The 19,296-nt window shown below is 45.0% G+C and overlaps 1 protein-coding gene across 9 annotated transcripts in view; it reads right to left on the bottom strand.

Annotated features, from left to right (window-relative positions):
- The window catches only part of PRKAG2 (protein kinase AMP-activated non-catalytic subunit gamma 2), a 379,638-nt gene that overhangs the window by 296,183 nt on the left and 64,159 nt on the right, over positions 1-19,296 (bottom strand). The window contains exon 1 of one of the 9 annotated variants that reach the window (XM_073334624.2): positions 15,582-15,600. The exons of the other annotated variants lie outside the window; for them this stretch is intronic. The gene's annotated coding sequence lies outside the window, so the exon portion shown is untranslated. Of the gene's footprint in view, positions 1-15,581; positions 15,601-19,296 lie in introns of those variants that run through there. 9 annotated transcript variants of the gene reach the window in all.

Here is a 19,296-nt window from a genome sequence, read left to right as displayed (position 1 = left end):
AGAAGGCCACAGTTCTCCTCACATCGAGTGTATGGAGGACAGTTTCCCTATTATTCTGATGAGGTTTGGGACACAAGACTGGAAGAGGAATAAGCTGTTAGATGAAATATGGAAGTTACCTTGGGAGTGAACTTCAGATTTAGTCTAAGTGTGACCTTGTCAGAGAAAAACACAGTGAAAGTGGGATGCACCATCAGAGCCACTACTTCCCCAATCCTTCTTGCAGAGCTGATGGCAATGAGGAACACCATCTTTATGAAAAGCTGAGTTAATCAACAAGTGGCCCTGGGTTCAAATGGTGGCCTAGTCAGAACTTTTAATATTAGGTTGAGATCCCATTGAGGCGAAGGAAGTTTAGGTTATGGAAACAGGTTTGCTATGCCTTTGAGAAACCTCTTCATATGGGAGAAGACTGAGTATACTTCTACCTGCTGATGGAAGGTTTAAATTGCTGCTAGATGAACTTTCAGTGAAATGATAGAGATTCCTGATTTCTGGAGAGTCAACAGATAGTCTAAGACCACTAGTAGGGTGGATATATTAGGGATGACAAGTTTAGGCAGGCACCAGATTTGGAATCTCTTCCATTTCTGTAGATAGGTATAGCAAGTAGCTCCTTTCCTACTGTACCTCCTCACAGCAAGAAGTCTCTGTGTTGGAACTATGAAGGAGCCAGGCTTTGAGCCACAGAACCCACAGGTAGGGATGGAGAGTGCATCTCTTGTTCTGCAACAAGAAGGTAAGGAGTGATTGGAAGAGTCATCGGTGGACATAGTGCCAGCTGTGACAGGTAAGGATACGTCATCTATCTGGGCCAGGTGAGAGCAACCAGTATGATGTTTGCTCTTTCTTTCAGCAATAGAGGGAATAGGGGGAAAAGGCGTAAAGAAGGCCCTTGTCCCTTGGAGTGTTTTCCAATCCCTGCTCTGAAGCAGTACTGTGGATATTTCTTGTTCTGATAAGTAGCAAATAGGTCTATTATCGTGTCCCCCATTGTTGGAATATGTTGTAGAGTACCACCGAATCTATCTCCTCCCATTCCTGGTCATGTGGGAATTTGTAGCGGAGACTATCCACCATTGTGTTGTGTATTCCTGTTAAGTAGGCCACTGATATTAAGATATTGTGAGAGATGCACCAGTGCCATAGTTTTAGTGTGTCTAAAGACAGGTAATGAGACCTGGCACCTCCCTGATGGTTTATGTAATATATGCAGGTCATATTGTCCATCATGACCCTTGTGTGTGTGTCTTTGATCAAGAGGAGGAAGCGAGTGCACCTGTTTTTGACCACTCTGCATGGAAGCAGGTATGTCTTGGCTGGAGACCATTTGCCCTGTATTGTGCAACCATTGAGATGCACGCCCTACCCTATGAGGGATGCACTGGTGGTCAGGAATAGAGATGGATAAGACTGAATAAATGAGATTCTTTTACAGACATTTAATGGATTGCTCAACCCTGGTGGGCATCGACAGTTTGCTTACGTTGTCTCTGTTTGGCCTGTAAACCGAACTAAACCATGTTTGGAGGTATCTCATGTGTAATCTGGCATGAGCAATAACCGATGTGCCCACAGTCATGTGCCCCAGAAACTGGAGGCAATGTTTGGCTGACATTTGGGGGCTGAATTGTACTCTATCAACAAGGAGAGAATGAGAAATCTGCAATGTGGGAAGAGTGCTTTCACCTGAACGAAGTCAAGGTTGGCTCCTATGAATTCTAGTCTCTGTACTGGTGTTAATGTTCATTTTTGTTCATTGATCTGTAGGCCCAGATTCTGAAAACAGGTCCAATGTGGTCTGAGTGACTCACTGGGCTTCTATGAAGGACCGTGCCCTGAGAAGGCAGTCATCCTGGTAAGGATAAATCATGATGCCTTGATAGTGTAAGTGTAAGCTGCCACTACCAAGAGGACCTTGGAGAATACTCTTGGGACTGATGAGTTGTCGATAGGGAGTACTCTGTATTGATAGTGGTCTTGGCCTAGCGTGAACCTGAGGTAACGTCTGTGGCTTAGTATGATAGAGATGTGAAAATAAGCATCTTGGAGGTCGAGGGCCAAGAACCAGTCTTCTTTTTTCTAACGCTGGAATGATCGTAGATAACGTGACCATCTTGAACTTCTGAGCCTTGATAAACTTATTGAGCGCTCTGAAGTCCAGTATGGGTCTGCAACCTCCTTTTTAATTCAGTATCATGAATTAATGAAACTAGAAGTGTGGGCACTGGCTCTATGGCTACTACGCTGAGGAGGTGGTTTATCTCTTGATGTAGCAGACTCTCGTGAGAAGGGTCACTGGAGAGGGATGGGGAAGGGTGTTTGGGAGGGAGGAGAAATGGATGGAGTATCCATCTTGGATGATCTCCAACACCCATTTCTTGGAGGTTATCTGTTCCCAAGTGCTGTGGAATAAGGTGAGACGATCTCTGAAGCGATGAGTGAGGTTTTCCAGCATGAAATGAGGAGAGTATTCTACGGGCACCTCAATCAACCCGTCAAAACTGTCTCTGTGAGATGGAGGGCTGAGAGGAAGTTTGCTGAGATACCGACGTCTTTCGTCTGGAGAACCTGGGCTTCTTCCTCTGAGAGTCCTATGATCTCTGTATATATTGAAATGGATACTGGGATGAGTATTGAGATAAGCACTGTGAGCGAGGGCTGTACTTTCTTTTGTACCCAGGTGTATAAGAACATAAGAACGGCCATACTGGGTCAGACCAAAGGTCCATCTAGCCATGTATCCTGTCTTCCAACAGTGGCAAATGTCAGGTGCCCCAGAGGGAATGAACAGAACAGGTAATCATTTCGTGATCCATCCCCCGTTGCCCATTCCTAGCTTCTGGCAAACAGAGGCTAGGGATACCATCCCTGTCCATCCTGGGTAATAAGCATTGATGGACCTATCCTCCATGAATTTAGCTAAACAAGACAAAAAATAAGCACCTTGTGCCGGATCCCACACAGAAGGTTCCTGGGTTTGACCTTCCACAGTCATCTTGGTTAACTCTGAACCAAATCCGAACCAACCATGGTAGAGGCGGACATCTAATCCCCAGCGTGTGAGTGTGTTTCCCCATAACAGACCATTGAACATATCACTACCTACTGCCCAGTTTACAAATATGAAGACAGCATTATTGCAATAAATTCTGCTACTCCTGATGTAGCCATTTGGCTCCATCAATTTCAGGTGGAATTGTAGTTGCTGCTCTACCCCAGCCATACAAAAGAAGAAGTCGACGACTCCAAATTCCACTGAAAGAACCAGGACTCTGATGCACAGCGAATGCCCCGATTCAGAGGCACTCTGTACTTCTTCAGGGAGATTTAACATATGAAGAATGTAGATTGGTATCCACCTGGCATACTTGGGCCTGTCTGCAGTAAAGAAACACGGCAGCATGTCATACCACCTGTGAATGTAGGTGAAGTTTCCAATCATCCTCTCGCTCTGCATGGACATTTAGTAGTAGTATCTGCATAACCCGGAGAAAATTATCCCAGAATTTGAATGTGGAAGGCTTGGCATACCCCCTTATCTGATATTCCTCCAGTAGCGGTAGCATATGCTGAGTCACAGCATCATCTCTTTAACAACATGGGTTTGAGTCTGAAGATACTGAGTCCTTACCTTTTGAGCATCAGCCAACATTTGTCAGACAAAAGGAGTACAGGAGTACTTCCTCCTTGCTCACACCATTGAACAAATGAATAAAGTTCCAGAGCACTAGGGGCCTCAAATGCTAGAAGCAAGCCACATAGAGCATGATTGAATTGCTAACTAGCAATCATTTGACCTACAGTACACGCTGCATATACATCAGAATCAACAAGAAGTTCTCGCAATCCTGTGTTTCCCCAAAATTTCCCAATACATGCAATAAAGCAGCACAGGGCGTGAAAACCACCCAGAAAAAAAATCACATTGGTATCAAGTGCATTTGGGAGAGTCCATTTCACTAGCTCAGCCTTCAGCTGCTGATTCACGATCTGAATGGCATGCTGCTGTTGTTATTTCCTTACATTTCAGCATTGTAGTATAGATTGTGGCCATGTCAGCTGGTTTGGCATCCACAAGAGGTATATATGAACCTACTGTGTAGGTGCTCTTGGATTTGCTGAGCTTTGTAGAATGTCACAGCAGTTTGGCGTATCAGTGAGGGAATGATGTTAGACAGAACAGGTAGTCATGGTGTTGGAGTCGACTTAAGGGTTCCCGTGATGCACCGCATCACTGTATTCAGCTGGGTATCGACAAGGGATCGAAGAGTGGCCCCTCGAATCTTTTAACGTGTGGAGGGAGGCATCAGTCTTTTCAGCAAATAATTTTGTCCCCTCAAAGGGGAGGTCCTCCACCATCATTTGAACCTCCTTGGGGAAGCTGGAGAGATGAAGCCACGAGGCCCATCTCATCATAATGGCAGTCAAAATAGAATGGACTGCCGTGTCAGCTGCATCAAGTGCAAACTGGACAGACTTTGTGCCATCAGCTGGCCCTCGTGAACCAAGGTTTTAAATTGGCCCTTGTGAGAATCAGGGAGCTGTTTAATAGAAGAAATAAGGTTCACATAGTTCATATTTAGCCCACCATGCTTGATAGTTCACCCCTCTGATTTGAAGGGTGGCTGAGGAGTAGGCCTTCCTGCCAAACAGGTCCAGGCACTTCCTGTTCCAATCATAAGGGTTGGACCTAAAGTGGTGGTGGTGGCCTTTGCAGTTAACTGTGTCCATAATAATCGAATTGGGAGGCGGGTGTGAGAACAGGAATTCCGTGTCCTTTGCTGGCACATAATATTTCTCATTTGCCCTCTTAAAAGTTGGCGGGACAGACACCTTATTAATAGGGAGGGTGACCCTGGAGGAGGTGGAGGATGTCCACCAGCTTCTGGTGTGACTCAGACACCTCTGGCAAAGGTATTTAGAGTGTCTCTGCCACCCTCTGTGCCACGTCCTTGAACAGTTTAAAGTCATCCACCACAGATGGCGGAAGGGGCATCACCATCTCATCTGGTGACGATAACAAGAAGTGTGCTGGAGGAGTGACTTCCTCCTCTACTTCAGCCTCTGGTTCCTTGCCTGTTCGGGGGGTTCAGAGGCCCACGAGGCAGAGGCTGAAGGAGGGCACTTCCTTGGCTGTTGGTAGGCCACACTGGCAGTGGTAGAGGCCTGCTGCCTTTGGGCCTGCCAGGGGTCCCAGTGTGGCCATTGTGTTGGGAAGGGGCCTGATGGTTGGTACCATGGTTGCCCAACCAGAGAGACTGTGGATCAGAGGGGTGGTTTGCCTGGTGTCCATAGTGAAACTGGGCTCCTTACAGCAGTGAGAAGAGTGTTGGGAAGCTAGGTCCTCTTGCTCACTTTCTGATTCCGACAACGGAAAGAGCGGTGCATGGCAGGAGGTTCTCAGTGAGCCAAGGGCTCTGGGTGAACTCGGTACCAAGGCCCCAGTACTGAACAGAGGAGAGTCCGGTGCATCAGACACCAAAAGATCCGTTGCACACTGGAAATCTGTCGGTGCGGAGGGCGTCAGTACCAGGGAGGCTGGCAATGCTGAGAGGCTTGTACCAACAGTGTCAGAGATGCAGACCGATAGCAGGGTCCTTCAGTGCCTGGCATATTGTCGGCAGTACCAATGCTGATGACCATACCAAAGCCTTCCCTGGGACAGGTCTTCTATGTTTCTCATGCCCCTGCGGTACCAATGCTCCTTTGCCTGCGCCTATTGGGTCTGTAGGCACTCCGACTTCCCCTGTCGGTTCAGTACTGCACGTGCCCTGGGTACCAGATCCAGATGGCATTGGTGCCATCAGTACTATTGATACTGACCGAGTCAGGGATTGTTTTTGGCTCGATCAGGCCTTGCTTTGGGGACCCAGGGATCTCTTCTTAGAGGCCTTATGTGAATATCTCGCAGGCATCTCTCTGAGATCACCTCCCTTTAAAGTAGAGGGCTGTGGTGAAGGCTCCTGCCAGGACTGAAGAGATTGAAGCACTGACTCCATGAATAGAAGTTTGAGCCTTAGTTCTCTGTCCTTCCTCGATCTGGGCTTAAGTTGCTGACAAAAGCCACGCATCTGTAGAATATGTTTCTCTCCCAGGCAGCAAACACACTGCAAGTGTCCATCGGTCACTGGGAGAGTTTCTTTACCACTGACGCATTTTTTGAAGCCCAGAGAGCCGGGCATACCCTTTTCCAGGGGGTCCCCCACCACAGGGTCCTTTTCTTCTTTTTTTTTTAGGCAATGGCCAAGATAAAATATAAATGAAGCGAAGAAAAAAGGGGCTTCAAAACAAGCTAAAATTAGCGAATTTAAGAGAGTAAACGATCCACAAACGGACAGCCCTTGCTCTATCTCTAGCCAAAGGTGGTTGAGAAGGAACTGATGAGGTACTGGCCACACATGCTGGCTAGCCTCATGGCAGGAGGGCAGAAGTGCATCCATGGGCAGGACAAGACTGCTACCAAAGTTCTCTGATCAGCAGCACAGGGACACAGACACCTCAATAGTGGAGATCCCATAGGGAATCATAGAATATCAGAGTTGGAAGGGACCTCAGGAGGTAATCTAGTCCAACCCCCTGCTCAAAGCAGGACCAATCCCCAACTAAATCATCCCAGCCAGGGCTTTGTCAACCCTGAACTTAAAAACTTCTAAAGGAAAGAGATTCCACCACCTCCCTAGGTAATGCATTCTAGGGACATTACTAGAAGAGAATTTCACCTTTTTGCAAAATAATTTCACTCCAAACAGGGATGAAAAATCAAACACCATGACATTTTTTGTGAGAAGAGGAGAACCAGAATGGAATTTTTCATTTTCCCAGTTGCCAACCTGGAAGGTTCTGTCAACTTCATTTTCTGCCTGCTTCTCCAGCTTGTGGAGCTCGGAAGGGGGAAAGGTGGGAGGCTGAGCATCCTGGCTCTCCACTTGTCCTGCCACGGAGTTGGGGGAAAGGCGGGAGAAAGAAGGCTGTTGTGAATTTCTAGGTGGGCAGCCATCATTTCTTTTTCCTGATGGAAAAGTAAATAAACAAAAAGATTCCTGCAGAAAATTTCAATTGTGTAAAAAGGACATTTTTCCATGTAGATAGTTTTCTAACAGAAAACTCCCAACCAGCTCTACTGAGCACCTATTCGGGGAGAACAGGTAAATCCTACTCCCGTAATGAAAGAGGCACTCCCAAATGGAAGGATTGCAGAGTGAAACTGAGGGGAAATGCTTATCTATGTGGGTGATTTAAAGGCCTCTGGTTTAATTACGAATACAATAAAATGGGGATTAGCACCCAGGAAACGCTTTTGCCCCCTCTGGGCCTTCTTCTTCATCTTGCTTGAAGAACTGAGTCTGTGGTAAACAATTTAAAGAAAAAATTTCATAGCAGGATTGGGTTTTTCTTTTAATCCAAGAAAAAAAAATACACCCTGGTTTGAGTCTCAGTCTGATCTAGTACAAACTATGGGGTTCCTGCATAGCCCAGTTCTAACATGAAAACATGCCTTCTCCTCCCCCGCTCCTTTTACTTTAAAAGTATGAAGCAAGAGAAACAGATTGCTCGAGTACATCCCAAGTATACAGAATAGTTAATGGTTTAGTCACCATTTTAAGATTATTTCCTGAAAACACTTCTGAATTTGGCCAGCTTCTAACATCTATAAAAAGTAATTTAACAACTCCCCATTTCCTTCTCCCTTCCAAGATGATTATGGATAAGATTTTATAGTTCTTAACATCACTTAATATCTCACATTTATACAGTACCTCTCACGCCAAAGGGTTCCCAAACACTTTTCAAAACTACAGGCCAGGTTTTCAAAGACGTACTCATGCAGTTATTTATTAATTACAGGCATATGTTTGCGCACACCTATCTAATGCTTGATGTGTGTTCAAATATTTGTGTATGCATTTTACTAGTTAGGCACCTAGTGGATATGTGATCATGCAAATATCTGATTTCTAAACATAAGGTAGTGTTGGGGACACTGGGGCATGGCCACTAGGTAACTCGAGGGGATGGAAGACCACGAGTGTCGATGAAGCCCCCTCGCACTAGGCCCAAGTGTCCTTGGCCCCCCCTCCCGCCTGGAGGCACTCGCAGCAGATCTGCGTACTAGGCCCAAGGGTCCTTGGCCCCCCCCCGCTTGGAGGCACTCACTGCAGTTATGCTGAGGATCTGCAACAATATGTTGCAGAGTCAGACTGCCTAAAACTAAGCAAGGCCGAACAGGACAAATATGAAAAAAACAATGCTCAATAAAGCAGCTTTATGTATAGTTTAACAAATAATACAAAGAACAAGGGAACTAGCTGGGAACTGGATTGGCTGGCTATATGGATACTTAGGGCAGCTTGCTATTAAATAAGTATGCTAAAAAAAAGGTATAAAAGCCTGTGTAACTTCCTGCTCTGCGTGCAGGATTTGAAATTCTATTCTCCCTGTACCTTTTTGCAGCTGCAAATAAACTTTTCTGCTTCTCCACCCCGTTGTAATTATTGGGTATAGCACACCAGGTAGCGAACCAACTCCAGCTGTTCTTTAGCCTCTCGGCACTGGGTGCCGGCAACAGCTTTTGGCATCCCTGGATGGGCAACGAGGCTGCAATTTAGCTTGCCCGGACCCCTCCTGGAGGTCGAGGATTGCGGCGAGAACCAACGCCCAGTGCGAACGGGTGAGTTCATCGGAGGCCCCAGAGGAGACGCGATTTGATTGACCCCGGAGGGCACAACAGTGCAATGCACTCATATAGTGGAGAAGCAGTTGTGGACGACGGTGAGGAACCGGTCCCTTAGACATAGGGGAGGAGCAGCTGTGGCCAATGGTGAGGAACCGGTCCCTTAGACATAGGGGAGGAGCAGCTGTGGCCAATGGTGAGGAACCGGTCCCTTGGATAAGGTAGGAACCTTTTGAAATCCGGATTGTATGCTCTGTTGGAACCTGGGGACGCCCAGAGTTACCCTGTAGGTATGGGACAGGGACAGAGCTCGGGGGTTAGGGCATGGTGTACGCCCCTAGAATGCATTCTAGCAAACTGGAAGGTATTTGGTGCGGATCCCATGACTAAGAGCCAACTAAAACAATTCTGTAGTTGACTGGCCTCAATATCAACTAGAGGACCAGGAGTGGTGGCCACCAGGAGGGTCAATTAATTACAACATGATCCTCCAATTAGTTTTGTTTTGTCAGTGAATGGGTAAATGGAATAAACATTTGTATGCACAAGCGTTTATGGCTTTAAGAAATAGAATACAGCTGTAATTCTGCAGAGTTGTAATTTGACTCCAACTGGTTCGGTAGTAGCTAATGTTAGTCCCCAGACCCCCACCCCCACTGTAATGGCAGAGCCGGTGTCCCCATCGGCCCCACACCCCCACCTTATAAGGGTAGGATGCCTCGGGTTACAGAGATTGCCCCCTCGGTGGGACTCTATCCTTTGCTTACCGAGACTGTTGTGGCTTGCCCAGGGGCAGAGGGACGTCAGGCTACCACTATGCAAGTTTACACCCACGTGCCATTCAATCCAATAGACCTAGCAGCTTTTAAAACACAGGCTGGGGAATTCTCAATGAACCAAAGCAGGTTTATTCCAGTCTTTGAGGGGTGCCTCAGTAGTCACAACCTGGACTGAGACGATTGTAATATCCTCCTGAGAGCCCTGTTGTCTGAGGTGGAGAGGGATCAGGTTACAGCTAAGGCAAGGAGAGCGTCAGCGTTCAAGCAAAAAAAAAAAAGAAAGGAAGCTATCTGTCAAGTTCTTACTCCAAGTAATTGTAAGCAGCTCAGGGCATTTCTGGGTATGGCAGGCTTTTGCAGGATATGGATCCCAGAGTTTGGACTGTGGGCTAAACCCCTGTACGACTGTGAAAAAGGAGCAGATCATGACCCCTTCTATTGGACCCCAGAGGCTGACAGGGCATTTAAAATCTTGAAAAGAAAATTGATGAAAGCCCCGCTCTGGGCCTGCCAGATCTCTCTAAGACGTTTCAGTTGTATGTACATGAACGAAAGGGGGTGGCCCTAGGAGTGCTCACACAGCTGTTAGGAGCATGGAAACGTCCAGTGGCTTATTTTTCTAAGCAACTGGATCAGGTTGCAAAGGGTTGGCCGGCACGTTTACGGGCGGTTGCAGCTACTGCCCTAGTGCTTGAGGAAGCCGAGAAGCTAACATTGGGAGGGGTTATGCAAATCTATACTCCCCATATGGTCCGAGCCTTATTGGATGCAAAGGGAGGGATTGCTCGGTACCAGGCTAAGCTGTTAGAGAACTCTGAAGTCACCTTACAGCCTTGCCCATCCCTTAACCCAGCCACTCTCTTGCCAGAAACAGAGGAACAGAAACATGACTGTTTAGAGATCACAGATGCCCAGTACTCCAGCCGTCCGGATTTAAAGGATGTACCCCTCCCAATTGCAGATTATGAGTGGTACACTGATGGTAGCAGTACTGTAATAGATGGGCAAAGGAGGGCGGGTTATGCTGTTGTGACCCTCCATGACACTGTGGAAGCTGAAGGTTTGCCTGCTGGGACCTCTGCCAAGCTTGCCGAACTAACAGCCCTGACCTGTGCACTTGAACTGTCAAAAGGAAAGCGGGTCAACATTTTTACTGATTCAAAGTATGCTTTTGGAGTGCTGCATGCTCATGCTGGCCTATGAAAGCAAAGGGGAATGCTGACAGCCCAAGGCTGCCCAGTCAAGTACGGGCCCCAAATCCTCCGGCTCCTAGAAGCTGTACAACTTCCCTCGGAAGTGGCGGTGGTACATTGTAAAGCCCATCAAAGGAAAAATCAAAATGTGGCCAGAAGTAATGCTAGGGCAAATAGAGAGGGTAAGCATGCTGCCACCCTGCCATCCCCTCAGACTGAGAACGCCCATATGCATGCCCTTATCCCATCAGTATGGGAGCTTCCAACCCCTCAGTACTCTGGAGAGGAGACACAGCTAACTGACAAACTCGGTCTCTGGGAAAAGGAGGGATGGCTCTATTCCCCAGAAGGGAAGGTCTTCCTACCAAAGGGCCTGATCCGGCCAGCGCTGCAGAAACTACATCAAACCACTCATGCTGGCAGGGAAGCACTTATCCAGCTAATGGGAAAATACTTTATCACTTCCGGACTCCGACCCCTGGCTGCCCAGGTACAAGCGGACTGCTTAGTCTGCCAAAAAAATAACCCCCGACCGGGACATCCTGTGCCACCAGCTGCCCTAGAACCCACTCCGGGCCCCGGACAAGTGCGGCAAATAGACTTTACTGAGTTTCCCCGGACCCAAGGGTTCAAATATCTCCTTGTCATAGTGGATCGGTTCAGCGGATGGCCAGAAGCCTTCCCATGCCGTAATTGCACTGCCAGAACAGTGGCCCTCAAGTTTGTTAAGGAGATCATTCCTCGCTTTGGACTCCCCCTGTGGATGGAATCTGACAACGGGACACACTTCACGTCAAAAATCATTCAAAGCATCTCACATGCCTTACAGATCCCCTGGAAACTCCATACGCCCTGGAGACCGCAAGCCAGTGGTGAAGTGGAGCGTACCAATCAGACCCTTAAACAGCATCTCTCAAAAGTGTGCCAAGAAGCCTCACTGCGATGGCCTGATGCTTTGCCCCTTGTCCTACTTCGTATCTGCGTTCTCCCAAAGGGTAGATTAGGGCTTAGTCCCTTTGAAATTATGTTTGGAAGGGCATGGCCTATAAATGGCACCCCGGTTCTGTCAGGGGAATGGAAGCTGGGTAATGGTTTTTTGTCACAGTTCTGTCTGCTGTTCTCTTGTCTCTTCACAGGTATACCAAGGATTCCCAACCTCTCCCCTTGGACTCTCCCATCCACTCCTTACAGCCTGGTGACTCTGTGCTTGTTCATACCTGGAAAGATGAGCCTCTCCAGGAAAAGTGGAAAAGACCCTATACCGTCCTGCTGGTCTCCCATACAGCGGCAAAGATCGAGGGACACAAGAACTGGATCCATCACTCTCGTCTGAAGGCAGTGCCCGCCCCTCGTCAGCAGAACAGTAGACCGTCCAACCTGCTGACTCCTCATCTAGTGACGATCTCGGGCTAAAGCTACTGTTTAAAAGACACAAATAGGGGGCATCTTAACGCTAAAATGGGCCCACCCAGGCACTGGAGACCCTGGGTTAAAAAGACTCTGGTAATAATTAATTGGGTAACATTGTTACTCTCTGTATTGGTATTTCCAAACTGTGCATATCGGGAGCATAACTCCTTTGTTTCGCTTGCGCACCATGTTGCTACTTTAACAAACCAGACTGACTGCTGGGTATGTGCTCCAACTCCACTATCCCCCAAAACGGGAATGCCCCTTGACATGCTGCCCCTGACCCTAGCAGAATTAGCCACCACCAAAGACCAGGAAAGAACAGACTCGCCGTTCTGGAATAAGACCTCTTTACAGCAAGCCACCTATAAGGACCAGGAGTATTCAGTTGCAGTACTCACTGAGGGAGTGTTATGTTTTACCCGAAACCAATCTGATTACTATGGGCGTCCTGTGGGAAAAAACTCCTGTGTTATTACACAGTGGGCTAATGGGTATTGGATAAAGACCAAAAGGGGAGGCCAACAGTGTGGGTGTAATGGTTCCTCCCCTTTTAGGAAAACTCTTACAAATAATCTTACCACAAAAAAAAAAAAGGTTTGGAAATATAACTTGCCGTCCAGTTAATATCTCCAATGTAGCAAGCCAATGGTGGGTTTGTATTGGTCCCTGTGGCGAATGTAATTTGAAAGCACAATTAGAAACGCCCCCACTTGTACCCAATCAGGAGGATGGATTGCCCCCTTAGGGGCATATGAACTGTTTAAAAAAACAGCCTTAAATATCCCAGGAATCCTCTTAAGAAACAGTCCTTACTGGGCCCTACAGGGTCACTATTTTGTATGTGGCCGAAAGGCTTACAAGGTGCTGCCAGCCAACTGGACAGGTAGCTGTTATATAGCTCATGAAGTTCCTCATCTTTCCATAACTGCCACACTGCCCAAAGGAAAGATTAGAAATGCCCAAGACACCTCTGTTAAGTCACGAGAAAAGACCCTGCGGCGACTGACTACGGCATTAAAGGGCAATATGAAGAATTCCCTCACAGCCGAGAAGCTTGTAGGGTGCTCTGTACTGGGAATAGCGCCACTGTTTTCCGGGCCAGCCATGGTATGCATAGGCCGCTATAGTGTAAGGCTGCAAATGGTACTTAAGAAAGTGGCCTTAGAGTTAGAGGACTCGGTTAGTAATTTAAAATCAGCAGTAAAAACATTAAATAAAGAAATACAGCAGCTCAGGACGTTTTCCCTCCAAAACAGGCTGGCTTTGGACTATCTCTTTGCATCCCAAGGAGGGGTTTGTGCCCTTGTCAGGCCCCAATGTTGTGTATATGTAAATAACAACAGTTATAAAATCTATAAAAAAGTAATACAGGCTAAGGCCCATGCCCGAGCCAGAGCACAGTTTGCCTATACTGCCCCAGAGAGCAATTGGTTGCAAACCTTGTTTTCAGGCTGGGGTTTGTCGTTTTGGCTTGGTGGTTTATTTAGCCTGTTATTGAAACTTCTTTTTCCTGTATTGCTTGTATTATGCTGTGCAGTATCATGTGTCAGGGCCCTTTTGCAAAAGTTAATAAGTCATTCTTTTCAGGGCTATCACAAAGTGCTTATGCAAAGTCCTATTATAAAAAAATAAGTAGCCCAAGTAAGAAAACTCAAAGCCAAGGTTGTTAAGTGTTCTCAAAGGAGGGAGTTGTTGGGGACACTGGGGCATGGCCACTAGGTAACTCGAGGGGATGGAAGACCACGAGTGTCGATGAAGCCCCCTCGCACTAGGCCCAAGTGTCCTTGGCCCCCCCTCCCGCCTGGAGGCACTCGCAGCAGATCTGCGTACTAGGCCCAAGGGTCCTTGGCCCCCCCCGCCTGGAGGCACTCGCAGCAGATCTGCGTACTAGGCCCAAGGGTCCTTGGCCCCCCCCGCCTGGAGGCACTCACTGCAGTTATGCTGAGGATCTGCAACAATATGTTGCAGAGTCAGACTGCCTAAAACTAAGCAAGGCCGAACAGGGCAAATATGAAAAAAACAATGCTCAATAAAGCAGCTTTATGTATAGTTTAACAAATAATACAAAGAACAAGGGAACTAGCTGAGAACTGGATTGGCTGGCTATATGGATAGTTAGGGCAGCCTGCTATTAAATAAGTATGCTAAAAAAAAAAATTTATAAAAGCCTGTGTAACTTCCTGCTCTGTGTGCAGGATTTGAGATTCTATTCTCCCTGTACCTTTTTGCAGCTGCAAATAAACTTTTCTGCTTCTCCACCCTGTTGTAATTATTGGGTGACGCATACCGGGTAGCAAACCAACTCCAGCTGTTGTTTAGCCTCTCGGCACTGGGTGCCAGCAACAGTAGGCACGGAGATATAGGTAGATATATGCAGTTGCACAAGCCTAGATATGAAAACTTGATCCTATGCAAGCACACAATGTAAGTGCAGCAGCCTCTATGGGGCAGCAGAGAATTAGTGCACAATACGCTGTACAACAGTGTGTGGCTAAGGAAGGTTTTGTAACAGAAGAAATTATCCAGATCACTCCATTAAATGTTACTTACAAATGTATTATGTGCATAAATTCCTAAGAGGCAGTGAGAAGATGGATCCAAAATTCCAGACCTTCCCAGGCCTTTGTTAAGCAGTATTTGCAGGCCTCCAAAAATATTTTTAATATAAACCTTACCCAGTTGCCTGCTACACTATAGTCTATAAAATCACTTACATTGAATTATAATATTTATTCATCACCATCACTGCTAATAAAAATGAATACACTAAAATTGATCTTTCAGGGTTTTTTTAAAATTCCGTTTAACTTGTTAAATCTTCATAGATACATCTTATTAATCATTCCTGGTATTATAATCCAAGTCTTAAAAATAATAAGGGATTTATATTCTAAAAAACTCTCATCTAGTCAGACTAACTAGATAATTTTCTAATTATGTAGGGTAGTAACACAGTGAAATAAATAATCGCTAAAATCTTCTAATATGAAAGTAAAATAATTATTTATAGCCTGAAAGATGGAAAACTTTGAGGATGCAGATTCATAACCAGTGTAATGCCCCAATTCTGCAAAGACTTACATGAGGTTAATGAGCAGAGTCCCACTGAGATTAATGAGCAGAGTTATACAGATGTTTTCAAGATCAGGGCCTAACTCCTCACACTAAATGTTTTAAGATTCTGTTCCATATCAGTACAATAAAATTCATTCACATTTCCTCCCCTTTTTGGTCTAGGTATAAATTCTAATCCTATAAATTTAAAATTAGAAGTAGAGTTATTTTTAATGATTTCCCAAAGGAGAAGTGAAGTGACTTCTTATTGATTTATGTTCTGTAGTTCTATGCTCTTATTTATGGTCTGTTCTCACATTTAAAGATCTAGATGTTTAACTAATATGTATACATAGTAGAAATCACATGAGCACGCAGATCTGTGTGAAGATCCGACCCCTTCACTTTAAGTTAACAAGATTTTTGTCTGCTATTATTAAACTTCACCATTTATAATTTACTACTCACCAGCTACTAGTCATAATCCATGGAAAAGCAGTGGAAGATAATTCTGTCAATCCCTAGGCTCATTTACAGGCATTTTCCTGGAATTTATTTCATTGCTTCACAGGCTACTGTAGCTACTAAAATCCCAGCAAGAATGTTCTGGTTGACTTCATTAGACTGCAGTTACCCAAGATTCATTTCCAACTGCACATCACATTTTAGTCTAGTAAAGGTAACGGGTGCTGTTGGAATTTAACTGTTGTGTACAGTTACAGCCCCAGACAAAAAGTGGGGTGGAGGAGGATGGGTTTATCATTCTGAGCTAATACCTATCATCACTTCTAAATGGGCATGTAATTATGCTTCAAAAATAAAAGTGACTGCAATCCGAATACTGTTATCTATACCATGAAAATTATGACATATTTCAAGACCACGATTAAGAAATCTAATATGATATTCTCCTAACACCCACCACTATCCCATTTCCCTACCTCAAAATATCTTAGTTATATGTGTCTGTTTCAATTGCAGTACTACAATATCCAACTGAATAACATTTTTCAGTAAAACCTGCTGGACCTTAAAGAATTCACACTGCAAATAAGAACAGTCTGAAGTATTTTGTTTTACCTCTAGGTGGTAGGCTAGCTTTCGAACAGGAACAAATCCCATGAACAACTGAATACCAGCTTTTGGAGGCTGTATACAGAAATCCTTGGGCAATGCTCAGCAATTTATAGTATACTCTTTAGAACTTCATAACACTTCTTTTCCTTCTTCAACTTCTATTATTCTAAGTAAACTTTACAAGCTGACTGGAATCCAGCAGTTAGAGCAGAAGACTGGGAGTCAGGATACCTGGGTTCTAATCCCAAACTCTACTAATGACTTCTTGTGTGACTTTGGGCAAAACCATTTGAACACTGTGTCTCAACTTCCCAGGTCCCACAATCTGCTTCTAACAGGTTTATCAACAAGAATACCTTTTCCACAGCAAACTGTGCAGTCACCTCTAGAGCAGAATGCAGCAGCTGCATAACAGAACACAGCAACAGCAGCTTAGGACAGAAAGTGAAGACACCAACATTTATTTGTTTTTACTTATGCTAAAAAAGGAACCAACAAGAAGTGTGTCATTCATCACTCTGACCACCCTTCGTATGCTGGATACTGTTCTCTTTCATCCATGTTTTTGTCTTTTTAGACTGTAAGCTCTCAGAAAGACACAGTATCTTTCTACAGGATTATACACTAAGTACCAAGCACATTCTGAGTACTATTACATTATTTATTTTGCAGTATCCAACTAAAATTAAAGGAAGAATTTTAGGTAGTCAGAATACAAAGACCTAAGATGGAATCTGGCTAAAAGACCAAGAGCAAGCCTTGATGATAGTACCATATGATCTTTAATAAGCACTAGTGATCAAGGGCTGTACAAATTACCCCACAATCTCCCAACGCTTAATAGCAGTTACTCCCTCTGGATATTTACAGAACGTCTCTCTCTGTCAGGGATGACTTATCCCTTGAGCTCAAAAAAATATTTCTGATGAAATAATTTTATGCCTTTGGAATGCACCAAGTGTCAGGTATTTGGGTGGGAGAACCAAAGAAGTTTCTCCCCTCGAAAGTTCAAGATATCCCTGGAACTTATCTGTCAAGGTTCCTTCCCCACTCTGAGCTCTAGGGTACAGATGTGGGGACCTGCATGAAAGACCCCCTAAGCTTATTCTTACCAGCTTAGGTTAAAAAACTTCCTCAAGGTACAGACTTTGCCTTGTCCTTGAACCCTATGCTGCCACCACCAAGCACATTAAAGAACAGTGAAAGAGCCCTCTTGGAGACGTATTCCCCCCAAAATATCCCCCCAAGCCCTACACTCCCTTTCCTGAGGAAGGCTTGATAAAAATCCTCACCAATTTGCATAGGTGAACACAGACCCAAACCCTTGGATCTTAAGACCAATGAAAAAGCAATCAGGATCTTAAAAGAAGAATTTTAATTAAAGAGAAGATAAAAGAATCACCTCTGTAAAATCAGGATGGTAAATACCTTACAGGATAATCAGATTCAAAACACAGAATCCCTCTAAGCAAAACCTTAAGTTACAAAAAGACACAAAAACGGGAATATACATTCCATTCAGCACAACTTATTTTATCAGCCATTTAAACAAAACAGAATCTAACGCGTATCTAACTAGATTGCTTATTAACATTTTACAGGAGTTCTGAAGAGCATTCCTGATCTGTTCCCGGCACAAGCATCACACAGACAGACAGACCCTTTTTTCCCCCCCACCCCATCCAGCTTTGAAAGTAACTTGTCTCCTCATTGGTCATTTTGGTCAGGTGCCAGCGAGGTTATCTTAGCTTCTTAACCCTTTACAGGTGAAAGGGTTTTGCCTCTGGCCAGGAGGGATTTTATAGTTCTGTATACAGAAAGGTGGTTACCCTTCCCTTTATATTTATGACATTACCCTATTCCCATTTAAAAAAACACAAGTTGAACTCTCTGCTATGCTATCAACATACCTGGTATACTATTCAGCAACAGAGAATAAACATTTCCAGCGAAGTGCAGCTTAATGTATCTGTTTCCACAGTCCTGCTGCCTCTTGCTGAGGAAAAGCATTTTTGCTTAAATTTGAAAACAAATGAATATATGTCCCAGTCCTTCAGCCTTCCTCTCTGCAAGCACCTGGGATAACGGAAGTATTCATACACCAAGGGAGTCTATTTCTTTGGGAACCCCTTGTTGAACTATTGTTAGCACGTAAGTGTGACAAACTAGTGAGATCTGAGTGAAATGGTATCCTCTTTCATAACATTATTCTTTGGATGATTTACTCTTTAGGTTGGAACCTGATTATAGTCTCTTAGGGTTGTCAACACAGAGCACAAAAAATAAAATATTAGCATTTTAGCACTCAGGTTTGACCATAATTATCAGTGCACTGATATGTTATGTACATGCACTATTTTTGGAGAGAGAAAGACAGACAACATTAAACTGAACGCATCAACAAAACCTTGAAATGCTATTTAGAAGTTAGAGTTTGGAGCCACATTTTTAAAGCAATGATAACATCTAAGCAGCATTAGTTTTAGAGCTCTTTTGGTTTGTTTTTACTCTTTAGGAGGCAAGAGGTAATCTAAGCCCACAAATTCTCCTTCCTTTTCAGCCTTTATTTGTCTATATTCTTTTTCAGCTGTTAACTCTCAGAGTTGAGAATACTTCACAGAAGGAAGAAACATTGGACTAGGACTGCTGCTCTCATGCTTTAAGTTACTGAGGTGCATAAGCACCTAGCTGATTCTGGGCCACAATTAATAACTATCCTCCCTCCCTCCCCTGAGGAATTCATTAACTCTCCCATCTAAGTACAGCCCCAGTTCCCCTTGTGCAATCTGAAAATAGCACAATACAAGGCAATATGGCCTCTGGCTAAAGAGTGCTGTGTGTTGGCATTTAACTGCTTGCATGTTTTGCAATGGCATTACCAATCCGCTCTCAAGTCCTCCAAGTGTAGAATTTCCTTCACCAAAAGCCCAGTCCAACAACCATGGAAGTCAATGGAACTTCAATTGGCACCGGATTAGGCCCAAAGCCGGGTCCAAAATGAAAGCCAGCCCAGCGAGGGTTCTGACAATCCCCACAGCCCTTATTTGTCTGCCTACAGTCACTTAGGCTGTGATCTCCTGAGACAGGGCTGATCTAGGTGACTATT

This window comes from Lepidochelys kempii, chromosome 2 (assembly GCF_965140285.1).
Source record: "Lepidochelys kempii isolate rLepKem1 chromosome 2, rLepKem1.hap1, whole genome shotgun sequence".
Lineage (NCBI taxonomy): Eukaryota > Metazoa > Chordata > Testudines > Cheloniidae > Lepidochelys > Lepidochelys kempii.
The sequence above is the reverse complement of the archived record's forward strand: the minus strand, read 5'-3'. Positions and strand labels throughout refer to the sequence as shown.